General features: G+C 38.7%; 1 protein-coding gene and 1 long non-coding RNA gene across 4 annotated transcripts in view; one reads left to right on the top strand and one right to left on the bottom strand.

Annotated features, from left to right (window-relative positions):
- The window catches only part of megf11 (multiple EGF-like-domains 11), a 119462-nt gene that overhangs the window by 60820 nt on the left and 46097 nt on the right, over positions 1–12545 (top strand). Inside the window, exon 1 of one of the 3 annotated variants that reach the window (XM_083552036.1) lies at positions 3095–3130. The exons of the other annotated variants lie outside the window; for them this stretch is intronic. The gene's annotated coding sequence lies outside the window, so the exon portion shown is untranslated. Of the gene's footprint in view, positions 1–3094; positions 3131–12545 lie in introns of those variants that run through there. 3 annotated transcript variants of the gene reach the window in all.
- LOC310732018 lies at positions 4127–5573 on the bottom strand. Its single transcript, XR_014535337.1, has 2 exons — positions 4479–5573; positions 4127–4448 (listed from the first exon to the last, which is right to left on the bottom strand). It is a non-coding gene; the product is annotated as an uncharacterized lncRNA (long non-coding RNA).

The following is a 12545-nucleotide window of genomic DNA, read 5'->3' as shown; positions in this document are numbered from 1 at the left end:
TTGTGATTGTTCGTTCATCACTTATCCACCCACATAGTCTAAACTCGGTCACTGATGAACACTGGTTCTCTGACCCTGGCTACTAGAGCATTGCAGTTCTGCTCCCTTGAGTTTGTCCTCCACATCTGATCTCCTCATCCATGGTGGGCAAACATGCCACATGCAGAGAGCTGGAAAAACCCCGCACCAAGATTTATCTCTTCATGAAGAGCATTAGCATAATGTCAGATCATTAAAAGTCAATTATCTTACGCTGTGTGGGTACATGGGGTATTTGTGTGTTTTAGAGTGTTGTCTAAAAAGTTGCTTGGTAAAAGGTTTCACCAATGTTTGACCAAACAGTAGGAATTTACAGCCTTCTATAGAAATGTTGGCACTGAGGAAATATTGATAATATAATGCAATAAGTAAATATGTGAATATTTTATATTAAATTTTTTTATCATGCAAGGTAAGGTTAAAGAGTGATTTTAGTTTTAGTTTAGCTCATTGGAATATACTTAATGCAGAACAGTGTATTTGTACTTCTTCTTTAATTAACAGATTTTTAGTAGTAAACAACCTGGAGATCTGCCGAAGATCGCAGGGCTCACAGGCTGACCTAGCAGAAGGCATGGACACAGATGAGTCCTCTCTAGCCTTTCCTGCTGGGCCGAGCTCCCGTTCCCCGAGGAAAGCACTTGCTTCGGCGGCTTCTTTTTCCAGCGCGTATAACACGGAGCTCCGTATTTCTTCCTCTGAGGAGGGAGATTTTCCGATGCTAGCAAGCCCATGGACTCCTCACAGCCTGTGCTGTTCGAGGAGAACAGCATGGCCCGATGAGAAGTGGAAGCAAGATCCCCAGGGTTGAAGAGATGCTAGCTGGCTATCTCTCCCCAAGTGATGCATCCCTGAAGGCTCTGGTATTGCCTACAAAAGCCACTTCGGCTATAGTAGGTAGTGCTTACGCGGCGACAGGTCAGGCTGGGGGTTGCCTCCACACGATGAGTGTATTGCAGGCATAACAGGCAAGCGTCAAACATGATCCCACTTGGCCTCCTCCATTTAAGACCCCTTCAGTGGTGGCTCAGAGACAAAGGGGTTTTCCCGAAAGGGCAATCTGTTCTGTATTATCAAAGTCTTGTGGCAAGCCCTTTGAGTCTTAGAAATATGGAAAGAACCTACTTCCTGTCTCAAGGCCCCGTCCTGGGAGCTCCCTGTCGCCTTACGGGGTGGGGAGCAGTCACGAGTGGCCGCTCTGCTCAAGGTCGGTGGGATGAGTAACATCTCTAATGGCACATTAACTGCCTGGAAATGATGGTCGTGTTCTTGGCACTGGAACACTTCCTCTGAGACCTGAGAGGTTGCTTTTGGTCCGTACGGACAACACGTCGTTGGTCTCATACATCAACCACCAGGGGGGTCATTAGTCTCGCCCCCTGTACATGCTGGCATGGCAGATCCACATATGGTCCCAGGAAAAACACCTCTTGTTGAGAGCAGTTTACATCCCGGGCCGGGTGAATTGGAGAACAGACGCCCTTTTAAGGCAAGGGCCGAGGCCCATGGAATGTAGGCTCCACCTAGAGGTGGTGGAGCAGATATGGTAGAGATATTACAGAGCCCAGGTGGATCTGTTCGCGGCTCAGGAGACTTCGCACTATCCCCTCTGGTTTTCTCTCTCTCTCACCCAGCCCCACTGGGGCTGGACATTATAGTGCAGACGTGGCTGAGGCTATGTCTGTACGCCTTTTCCCCTATCGCGCTGCTCCCGGGAGTTCTAGAGAGAATCCACCAGGAAGGAGCTCATCTCCTCCTGGTGGCACCTCGTTGGCCAGGCAGACCGTGGTTTTCGGACCTGCTGTCCTTCCTCGAGGGACATCTTTGGGGAATTCCTCCCAGGAGGGATCACCTCTCACAGGCAGGGGGAACCCTATTCACCCCCGCCCAAAATTATGGAAGCTGTGGCTGTGGCCCCTGAGGGGGTGCAGTTTCTAACAGCTGGTCTCTCTACTGAGGTATTAGAGACCATCATCCATTTAAGAGCTCCCTCCACGGGGAGGTTGTATGCCACTTCCCTTTTCCTTTTTCAGAATCTAATGTCACTACCATCGCTCATTTTGTAGCTTCCTGGTCACGACTGCCTATTGGCCAGATTTTACACATGATTCAGAGCGTAAACAACGCGAGCTGTTCCCAAAGCGTTTCGATGCAGCTCTTGTTCCCTCGGGGAATTAGGGTTACATACGTAACCTAGTGACGTTTGTGTTGTTCTGTGTGGTAGGTTTTCCTTTTTTTTTTTTTTACAAACGTAACAATGGTGTCTAGGGCTAAAATCTTAAGTCATATCTGACCATAATTTATGGTTTTAAGTTGAGTTCCAATGATGTGTGTTAAATTTCAGGCTCCTTCAAAGTTGGGGTAAATGAGAATTTTCAGGGTTGGCCTCATTGAGGATTTATTTTATGCAAGTAAAATAGGGTGTTGTTATGGAAAAAATCATTAAATAATGAGTCATTAGTCATTAATCGCAGAATTGCATTTGCCACATAACTAATTTGTTTAGCTGATCTTACCGGTCTCTCACGGATAACACGATAGACCAAAAAACTTATAGGGAATAGATTTTATGCAGTTTTATGTTTAAATAATGACATTTATTAATAAAAATATAATTATTAATTATAAAATTAAGTAAAATGTTATTACAGTACAGTACTGTACACATAAAATAGCATTTTTGGGGTGGCGTCCGTTTATCGGTGTCGGTTTTGGAACTTAACCACTGCGATAAACGGGGGACTACCAGTGGTGGGCCATCAGGGTTGGTCAGAGGGAAACTGTTACAGCCAAGTTCGACTAGCAAAACACATCTGTAGCGATCTGCACACATTAATACATCTGAGTTCGAATTTTTTACACCCACAATGGCTGACGGAGGAAGAGAAATTGATTTGGTCTCAGACATTCTTAAAAATCCATTTTCAAGAAAAGCTAGACATCGTGAGAAGAGGTCAGCCAACCCCGAAGCTAGCTAGCTTGTCTCAGCCTGGGAAATGTTTTGTTCGCCACTTCCAGACCAGTGAATATGAGCGGTATCACTGGCTTACAGCCTCTAAGAAGCGATGCAAATTATGGCTATGTATCTCTGGTGAGTAGGTTGTATATTATTTAAATTTTTTATGTTTCTGTCATGTTATTAGACAAATATTGATTCTGAACTGCTCCAGATGATGTAGGTGCACAGTTGCGGTTGTAGTGTAGAGGTTTGGAGTTGTCTTAACTGGGTTTCTTGCTTTAGTAAAATGGTATTCACCTTACATTGAAAAAAGCCTCTCTCTCTGTAATGCCACGGGTTGTTATATTGCGTTTTTGTATAGTATTTATGGTTTCTATAATTGCGATATAATAGTGGTGGTATAAAGAGGTGGATTAAGTCGGGTACGTCCCCACTGAAGGCCCAGGTACCAAATGCACGGCCCGCTGCTGGGATTACTGTATTAAGAACATAATTTCATTGCTTATGCTAAATTTAAGTCAAACAAGCTTCTAAATGTTGTAATATATGATTTTTGTAATATAATCACATAGCTTAAACCATGTAGAGTTTACATAATTAAGTTCAGGTAATATTCGTGTATTAACATAATGTAGCTCAATTATGCTATGAAATACCAAGAGATGTTGATACTGGCATAATTATAGTATGGAATTAGCATGATTAAAGCCGGTACTGTAGAAGAATGTAGTGTAATGTGCCTGTTGCAGGATATCAGTGAACTCAGGTCAAGTGACAATGTGGAGTGAGATTTTATTCAGGCATTTAAACATACAAATGAGCAAATCATGTTGGATTTAGGAAAACAACTTGTGTCCATGTAGCTTACACATAGAAGCAGTGTAAGCATTTATTTTTCAATTTTTCTGCAATCTTAAATTGCAGTCTTTTTAGACTCAAAGATAGCAGTAATTCCCAATGTCTATTGTTATTATTTAAGAGATAATTCTGTTAAAAAAAAATTATTATTAAAATGAAATGTATAGGAATAATATTTTTTAATATTGCATATTATAATGTTAGCTTAGCCTCTTGAAGGGTACCAATAATTTTGAAGTTGGTATATTTTGGGGCGGGGGGGAGTGGGGGTTCTGTTTATTTATAAGTTTTATTTGTTTTATACAAGCTGCAACTTACCATTTTTGTCAAGTAGCCATAACTTTTCCTCTGGGGTTCCTCTATACTTTGCACCATATCCAACGGTAATGAGACCTACATTATAATAGTCTCTCTCTGAAACTGTTTTTGGAACTATTGAAAAATTGGAAATAATGAACATTATATCGAGGTTGCAGAATAGAACCAACTGGATTTTGATAATTATTATTATACTCACCATTTTGGGGAGAAATTATAATTAGACCATTATTATGATTGTCATGAACATTGACTGGCCAAAAAGAAGTTTGTGCTGTTTGGTTATATACTCTTTATTCCTAACATGCAACTCCAAACACCTGCATGATAAGTTCATGCTCAGTAGACTCAAAGCTGACCCAGAAAAAGTGTGTGTGACATATCCCATTTTTTCACCGGCTGTTATGCCGGCTGTTTTCAGCAGGTGCGAGAACCTCGGAGGTACATGATGTTTCACCAAGGGAAGATAGGGGGGGCAATTTGCATAGTCCCAAAGACCACTCGCATTGATGAATGGTCTGTGTTTCTGCTCTTCTTACCTGTGTTTCTCTAGTAGGCTATATTGCCTTTTAAAACCTCTTCACTTCCTTGCTATTTTTCTTGATGTCCAACAGACATTGGAATGCACAGACCATGTGCCAAACAATCTAGTGTTTACACTAACTGCTGTAACAGGAAATAGCTGTGTGTAATATGTATGTTCAGCTATGTAAGAACAGTTACAGTATACTAAAATGTTTCTTATGTATAGGTCATTCTATACATCTACTTTTGCAAAGCTTTGACCGAAGAGTTAGTACTCTGTAGTAAAATAGATTTTGTTAGCGAGGGGTGGAGAATACAGGCATTTTGGTTTCAATTCTAACCAACATGACCACCATTTAAACTTACTTCTAATGACCATCATTAGAAAGCACTTTGTATAGGAACTTGTAAAAGAATTGGCTGAATTGGCCTGACCATTTATTTTATTTTTTTAACAAAAATGTTTTGCCTTAGGTATAATGTGTGTTCTGGTGTATATCAGGGTAATGATTTTGCAAATTTTGTGGTTATGAGCATATTTTTAAATCCAGAGTAGAGCAAGTACATGTAACACATGTAGGTACGGTAGTGCTCATGGGGCTGTTATAAATAAGCAATGATGCATATGCAGCATTGCCCTCTACTGGAAAGCTTCATCAGGGTCACCAGAAGCTGTATATCCTTATCCTTATCTTTCTCTGTCAAAATGCCTATATTAGAGATATTGCAATTATAAATGTCAATGTTGCAATGATAAATTTATTTTTTTGCTTCGTTTTGCAGATTTACAGACCTTATGACTATTTGGTTGGTGGAATATCTGATATCAATTACTTAAACACACAAACTCCTGTACATGTGGGTCTTTTGCATACATTGGTCCAAACCCCCCAACTCCCATTAACACCCCCCCCCCCCCCATCGACCCTCTGCCACAAGCCCTGGCACTGTCCAGTTCATCCTAATTAGAATTAATAATTAAAAATAGGAAATCAATAAGTTCAAATTAAGTGTCACACAAGCACACTTTATTGGGTTGACATTGTCTATGGAATGCAGGCTTTTGGTCACTGCTGACCTCGCACGTGTTCTGCATCCACACTGGATCCCACCTTCCCCCTTATTAATGTCCTTCATGTTTGATTGCAGGCATCTAAATAAACCATCTCTTTTCTTGTTGCTCGTCCATATGTGAAATGGATGAGAGAGCTTGTAACCCCCTTGAGGGAAGATCTGTGCGGAATGAAGAGGGGAAGAATTATTAATTGTTAGTAGTGGCCGCTGGTGTAACAATCTGCTGATAAGGACACTTTTGACTTTTTGTTGAATAAGCTTCTGGTTTTGCTGCACTGGGTCAAGGCTTTTCCCACATTATTCAACAACTGTATAATGACCTTGCTTTTGCCTACATCATTCACGTCCAAGATTCCTTTTTCACTCTCTATAGGTTCAGGAATTGGTTATCCCCTTAAATGCATGTGATAATCAACTTTTATGATTTTAAGAAGCGATTACTCATTATTAGTCAACCATAATTTAATCCGAATTACTTTCTTGGTCTTGGGTGTGTGCCTGACTACAAGGGTGCAATGATTAAACCCCTTAATTAAGCGGTTTATTGCAAAAATGTATGCATGAATCAATTCAATTCATTTAGACAGGGGAATAAATGTGTATAAACTGTATAATGTATAATCAGCAAGGTTGAATAGAAATGAGTGGAGGTTTAAGTGCATGGAATGACATATGAAAGACCCTGTCCGATTCATGAAAATGTTGTACGACTTGAAATGAGTGCAAATTATGAATTACCTTAAGCTACATGTAAACAAGCTCCTGCATGCTAGTCCCTGATTAATATGTCGTATGCACACAGCTAATCAGAGTTTACTGTTATAAGAAATTCCACAGTACATGAACCATGTTGAAAGAAATGACAGGAAGAAGGAAACAAACAACAAAAAAAAAAAAGGAAAAATTGTTCATTTCAGGCATAAATATTGATAATCCTAATTCTAGGTTGTAATTAAATACTTTGTGAATTACCCAATAATTGTTTTACAGTCCTTCCAATTTATCAAGGAATGCTTGTAATGCGTCTTTATTAGTACCAAGAATGAAAACATTTGTAGCCCTATTTTTTGCCTGCAGAACTCAAACTTTACAAAAAAAAAATAGACTCTACAAAATATTTTATTAAAATTTCAAACCATCTGTTTAATATATTATTTTAATAAGCAACTGTGTGCTTAATTTCTCGATATTTGTATTTTCATATATTAAATGCTAATGTACTTTATATGACTATCATTTCTTTCATTGTATTTAAGCCTTGGATACCTTGATTTTGCTTAATTTGTTTACAAACTGTATTGTATCAGATCCAGTGTATACATTGTATAAATCTTATTATTTCTTTTATAGTATCTATCTATCTATCTATCTATCTATCTATCTATCTATCTATCTATCTATCTATCTATCTATCTATCTATCTATCTATCTATCTATCTATCTATCTATCTAAACAAAAAGTTGATTTAAGAGTTAAGCAATGATTTCTTTCAGGTTACCTATACAAAACTTGGAATCTAAAACTAAATAAGAGCTGATTGGTTTTCTTAAGGCTCTTATTGATCCTAGCTCACATTTAAATAGACCTTGAAGAAATGACCCAGTTGTATCCTTGGTAGAACATCTATTCTGCTCAGTCATTAGACAGTAATTAATTTGGTAGCAATGTCAGTAAACATTCCTCCCCGAACACAATGCTATCAAGGAAGGTACTGCAGCTTAATAATGATTCCTCTCCTGTTGCTGGGTGAGTGCAGGTCCCCACACTACCTCTCTTTCTCAGCACGAAAAGAAACTCACAGTGAGAGTTTGTCTGAGATGAATGAGGGCAGTAGGGATGACTCGCAGCATAGTGGCAGCTACAACTCACACACCCTTCTCTCTGTTATTCCTACTCAGCACTATTCACCGCTCATGACTATCGGCAGGCCTTTCTGTATATTTCGAAAAAGATCCATCAGCACTCCGCTTCATGCAAGGCATCCCAAAAGCTTTTTCCCTCTACAGCAGCCAGGATCACTCTGTAGGCTAATAAATAATGTTGTGATGAGTGTCAAAGGAGACCTAGAAAGGACGGTGGGGCATGTCGTGCAGGGAGTATTGACAGTTTTTATGGTAGTATGCTTAGCAAAGCTGCCAAGTGACATTTATCACCAAGTTTACCAAATAAACATAGCTTTCACACCAAGCCCTTAGAGCAATGCAGCTGTCCTTGTAGGCCCATTAGGCTGTGACAACTGGACACAGGACTCAGATAAATATCTGGACGCTTACTTATGGGAGAAAGCACATGATATGAATCTGTGCTTTTTTCTTTGCCTTTCCCTGTTCTGTACTGCCATTGTATCCATAATAGGGAAGCCACTTATAACCAGAATGATTCCAAATACAATATGTTCTGTATATGAATATGTATTAGGCTGATATGTCCGGAGGCTTCACTCGGCTTCACTTAAAACAAATAGAAATGAAGTGACTGATTATTCGTGTAGTTAATTTAGTGTGGTTATTTTCTATATTACTTAAAACATTTTATTTAATGCTTTAGCTATTCAGTATTTCTTTTGTTAAGAAATAATGTTGAAAATACTTGTCAATGTATACTTGTGATGTTTTGCACTATTCAAGTTGCATCCCAATTAACCAATTTATGCTAAACACTAAAAGTGAAGGGAAAGCACATATATTTGAGCGTGTTGCAAAAGAGTAGTCAAATACTGGGACATTCATTTGCGGGATTGACATTCATTTGGGGGATCATTCTGGGGGATTTGCCCAATTCATCAATTCAAGAAACATTTACAAAAAAAAAGTTTAATAGAAATTTTAGATGACAGATTCTGACAACTGGTTTAATCATTTTCCATATAATGACTTATGCCATGAACTGAGATGTTTTGTCAAGATTTTCATGTGAAACTAGTAAAATATATTTTGATCAACATGACATAAACAACTGATAATCTAAGAAACAGTAAACAACTGTACACAATCAGTTAATGAATTTACCATAGCATTCATTCAGAAGAAAGAAGAAATGAGAATTGCTTTAATGATGAACACAAGTGACTATATGATGTGGAGGTTAACCAAATAGTTTTGAGAATTTCATTTCGGATCTGAGAAACTCTCCAAAAAAACTGTGAAAAACTGTAATAATGAGGATCAAACAGAAATGCAGAAACGCTGCATTAATCGTGCCTTAAAAAATATTAGTGCTGTTAAAATGAATTTGCATGTTATTAACAGATTAATTTTGAACCGCCCTAATATATATACTGTATATACAGTGGTGTGAAAACCTGATTTCTTGATTACTTTTTTTTTGCATGTTTGTCACACTTTAATGTTTCAGATCATCAAACTAATTTAAATATTAGTAAAAGATAATACAATGAACACAACATTCAGTTTTTAAATTAAGGTTTTTATTATTGTGGGAAAAGAAAATCCAAAACTACATGGCCATGTGTGAAAAAGTGTTTGCCCCCTAAACCTAATAACTGGTTGGGCCGCCCTTAGCAGCAACAACTGCATTGAAGCGTTTGCGATAACTTGCAGTGAGTCTGTTACAGCTTTGTGGAGGAATTTCGGTCCACTCATCTATGCAGAATTGTTGTAATTCAGCCACATTGGAGGGTTTTTTAACATGAACCGCCTTTTAAAGGTCATGACACAGTATCTCAATAGGATTCAGTTCAGGACTTTGACTAGGCCACGCCAAAGTGTTTTTCTTCAGCCATTCAGAGGTGGACTTGCTGGTGTGTTTTGGATCATTGTCCTGCTGCAGAACCCAATTTTGCTTCAGCTTGAGGTCACAAACAGATGGCTGGACATTCTCCTTCAGGATTTTTTGGTAAACAGCAGAATTCATGGTTCCATTTATCACAGCAAGTCTTTCAGGTCCTGAAGCAGCAAAACAGCCCCAGACCATCACACTACCACCACCATATTTTACTGTTGGTATGATGTTCTTTTTCTGAAATGCGGTGTAACTTTTACACCAGACGTAATAGGACATACACTTTTAAAAAAGTTTAACTTTTGTCTCCTCAGTCCACAGAGTATTTTCCAAAAATTCTTGGGGATCATCAAGATGTTTTCTCGCAAAACTGAGATGAGCTTCTATGTTATTTTTGCTCAGCAGCGGTTTTCGTCTTGGAACTCATTGGACCATTTTTGCCCAGTCTCGTTCTCATGGTGGAGTCATGAAGACTGACCTTAACTGAGGCAAGTGAGGCCTGCAGTTCTTTGGATGTTGTTGTGGGGTCTTTAGTGACCTCTTGGATGAGTCGTCGCTGTGCTCTTGGGGTAATTTTGGTCAGAAGGCCACTCCTGGGAAGGTTCTCCACTGTTCCATGTTTTTGCCATTTGTGAATAATGGCTCTCACTGTGGTTCGCTGGAGTCCCAAAGATTTGGAAATGGCTTTATAACCTTTTCCAGACTGATAGATCTCAATTACTTTCTTTCTCATTTGTCTGAAATTCTTTGGATCTCAGCATGATGTCCAGCTTTTGAGGATCTTTTGGGCTACTTCACTTTGTCAGCCAGGTCCTATTTAAGAGATTTCTTGATTGTGAACAGTGTGGCAGTAATCAAGCCTGGGTGTGGCTAGAGAAATTGAATTGAAGTGTGATAAACCACAGTTTTAACAGGGGGCAAACACTTTTTCCACTGCATGTACTTACTGGGACTTACCTGACTTAAACCACCTCTTTTAATACCACCACTGTCATGTTACAATTATACAACCATAAATACTATATTAGAACGCGTGGCATTACAGAAAGAGAGGCATTTTGCATATGGAAGGTGAACACCATTTTACTAAAGCAAGCTCCAAACCTCTACACTACAATCGCAACTGTGCACCTACATCATCTGGAGCAGTTCAGAATCAATATTTGTCTAATAACATGACAAAAACATAAAAAATTCAAATACAATACAACCTACTCACCAGAGATGCATACTCATAGTTTGCACCGCTCCTCAGAGGCTGTAAGCCAGTGGTACCGCTTGTATTCACTGGTCTGGAGGTGGCAAACAAACCCTGAAACAAGCTAGTTAGCATCGGGGGTTGGCCGACCTCTTTTCACGATGTCTAGCTTTTCTTGAAAATGGATTTTTAAGAATGTCCGAGACCAAATTAATTTCTCTTCCTCTGTCAGCCATTGTGGGTGTAAAAAAAAGTCTAACTCTGATGTATTACTGTGTGCAGATCGCTACAGACATGTTTTGCTAGTTGAACTTGGCTGCAACAGTTTCCCTCCGACCAACCAATCAGAGGACAGAAAAATGCTGACGCTATTCTGGGCCAGCTAGCTGCCCTGTGAGGCGAATTTTAAATCTGATTGTTTAAAGAAACAGACCCACTGCTAATATAGATTTGACATTGCAGCACATAGAGGCTGAAATCTGAATGTACCAGAAATCTAACACTCACATACATGTACTTGAAGCAGTGCAGCCAAGAGATTTTCTACGAAATGAAGAGAATAAACTGTTTGGAATAAATTAATACAATTTAATGGAACAAATATTAGAATTTAGGTTGTAAATGTAGGTCAGTGCAACTGATAGTGTTTTAGGCCAGCAGAGAAGGCCTTACTGGCCCTGACAGGCCACCACTGATATATATAAATATATATACACATACACACAGTACAGTGGCCAGGGTCAAACAGAGGTTTTCCAAGCGGAGGGTTCCACTGTCAGGTGCAGAAGCTGCTTTAAAAAAACAGACGCATGAGTGCTGCCAGTACTGTATATGTATATGTTTATATGTAATTATATAATTTATTCTATATAATTACATTTATCATGATGCTTCTCCTGTTTTATTTGGCAAAGCAATCCATCACAAAACTGCGAGGGGTGGATAATATTAGCTGGAAAAGTGACCACGGATTCACACTTCTACCCCGAAGTCTGGATCTACCCAAAATAGTATACCATCTGGGTGCCTCTGGGATACTCATTTCAACATACTATCATTTGAAACACACTACTTCTAATCTCAGATACTATTTAGGATGGATAGAAAGCAAAATGGGACACAGCACTAGAGTTTATTGTCTTACAGTCAAGCTTTTGTTGTTTTTTATTGTGTCACATTATTCCCTGTAGTCTTTATGTTTCTTGCCACATTTCATGTCATTTCATGGTTCTTTTGTTTGGCTATCAACTTTTGTAAAAATTACAGGACTAACTTAAAAAAATCAGTAATTTACTGAACAGCCCAAAGAACATTGTTAAACCCATTAATTAAAACTGGCAAAACTACAAAAAGGCTGTTTGCCAAAATTCACTGACCAGGTAATAATGGCATTTGTTAAACAAGCAACAAGTTTTATTCAACACAGTTTTATTAATTTTGTTCACCTAATTTATTTCAGCATTCTGGTAATAATTAGGATTTATTTATTTATTCAGGTTAAAACCTTGCTACAGCCTATTCTGACCTTCTAAAAGAAATAAAAGCTGTATTTGGAAAACAGTTCACTCACACTTGAGAACTGCCCATACCTGTCTATTTTTAACTATTATGATACCCTTCATTTCATTATAAACAAAGAATTGAAAAAACCTTGATTGACACCACTTTGTCCATTTTATGGGGAGTCCAAAAATTTTTTTTATTTGCTGCAACCTTGGACACAAGCACCTCTAGCTCAACTTCACTAAAATGTGTTTTTCCTAGTTCTTTGTACGTCTTTCCTTGGATATTGAGTAGCTGTAGTTTGCTGAATGCTGTTCTTTTCTTATTAT

Source organism: Silurus aristotelis (genome assembly GCF_946808225.1).
Source record: "Silurus aristotelis genome assembly, chromosome: 10".
NCBI lineage: Eukaryota > Metazoa > Chordata > Actinopteri > Siluriformes > Siluridae > Silurus > Silurus aristotelis.
This window is presented reverse-complemented; position numbering and strand designations above follow the sequence as displayed.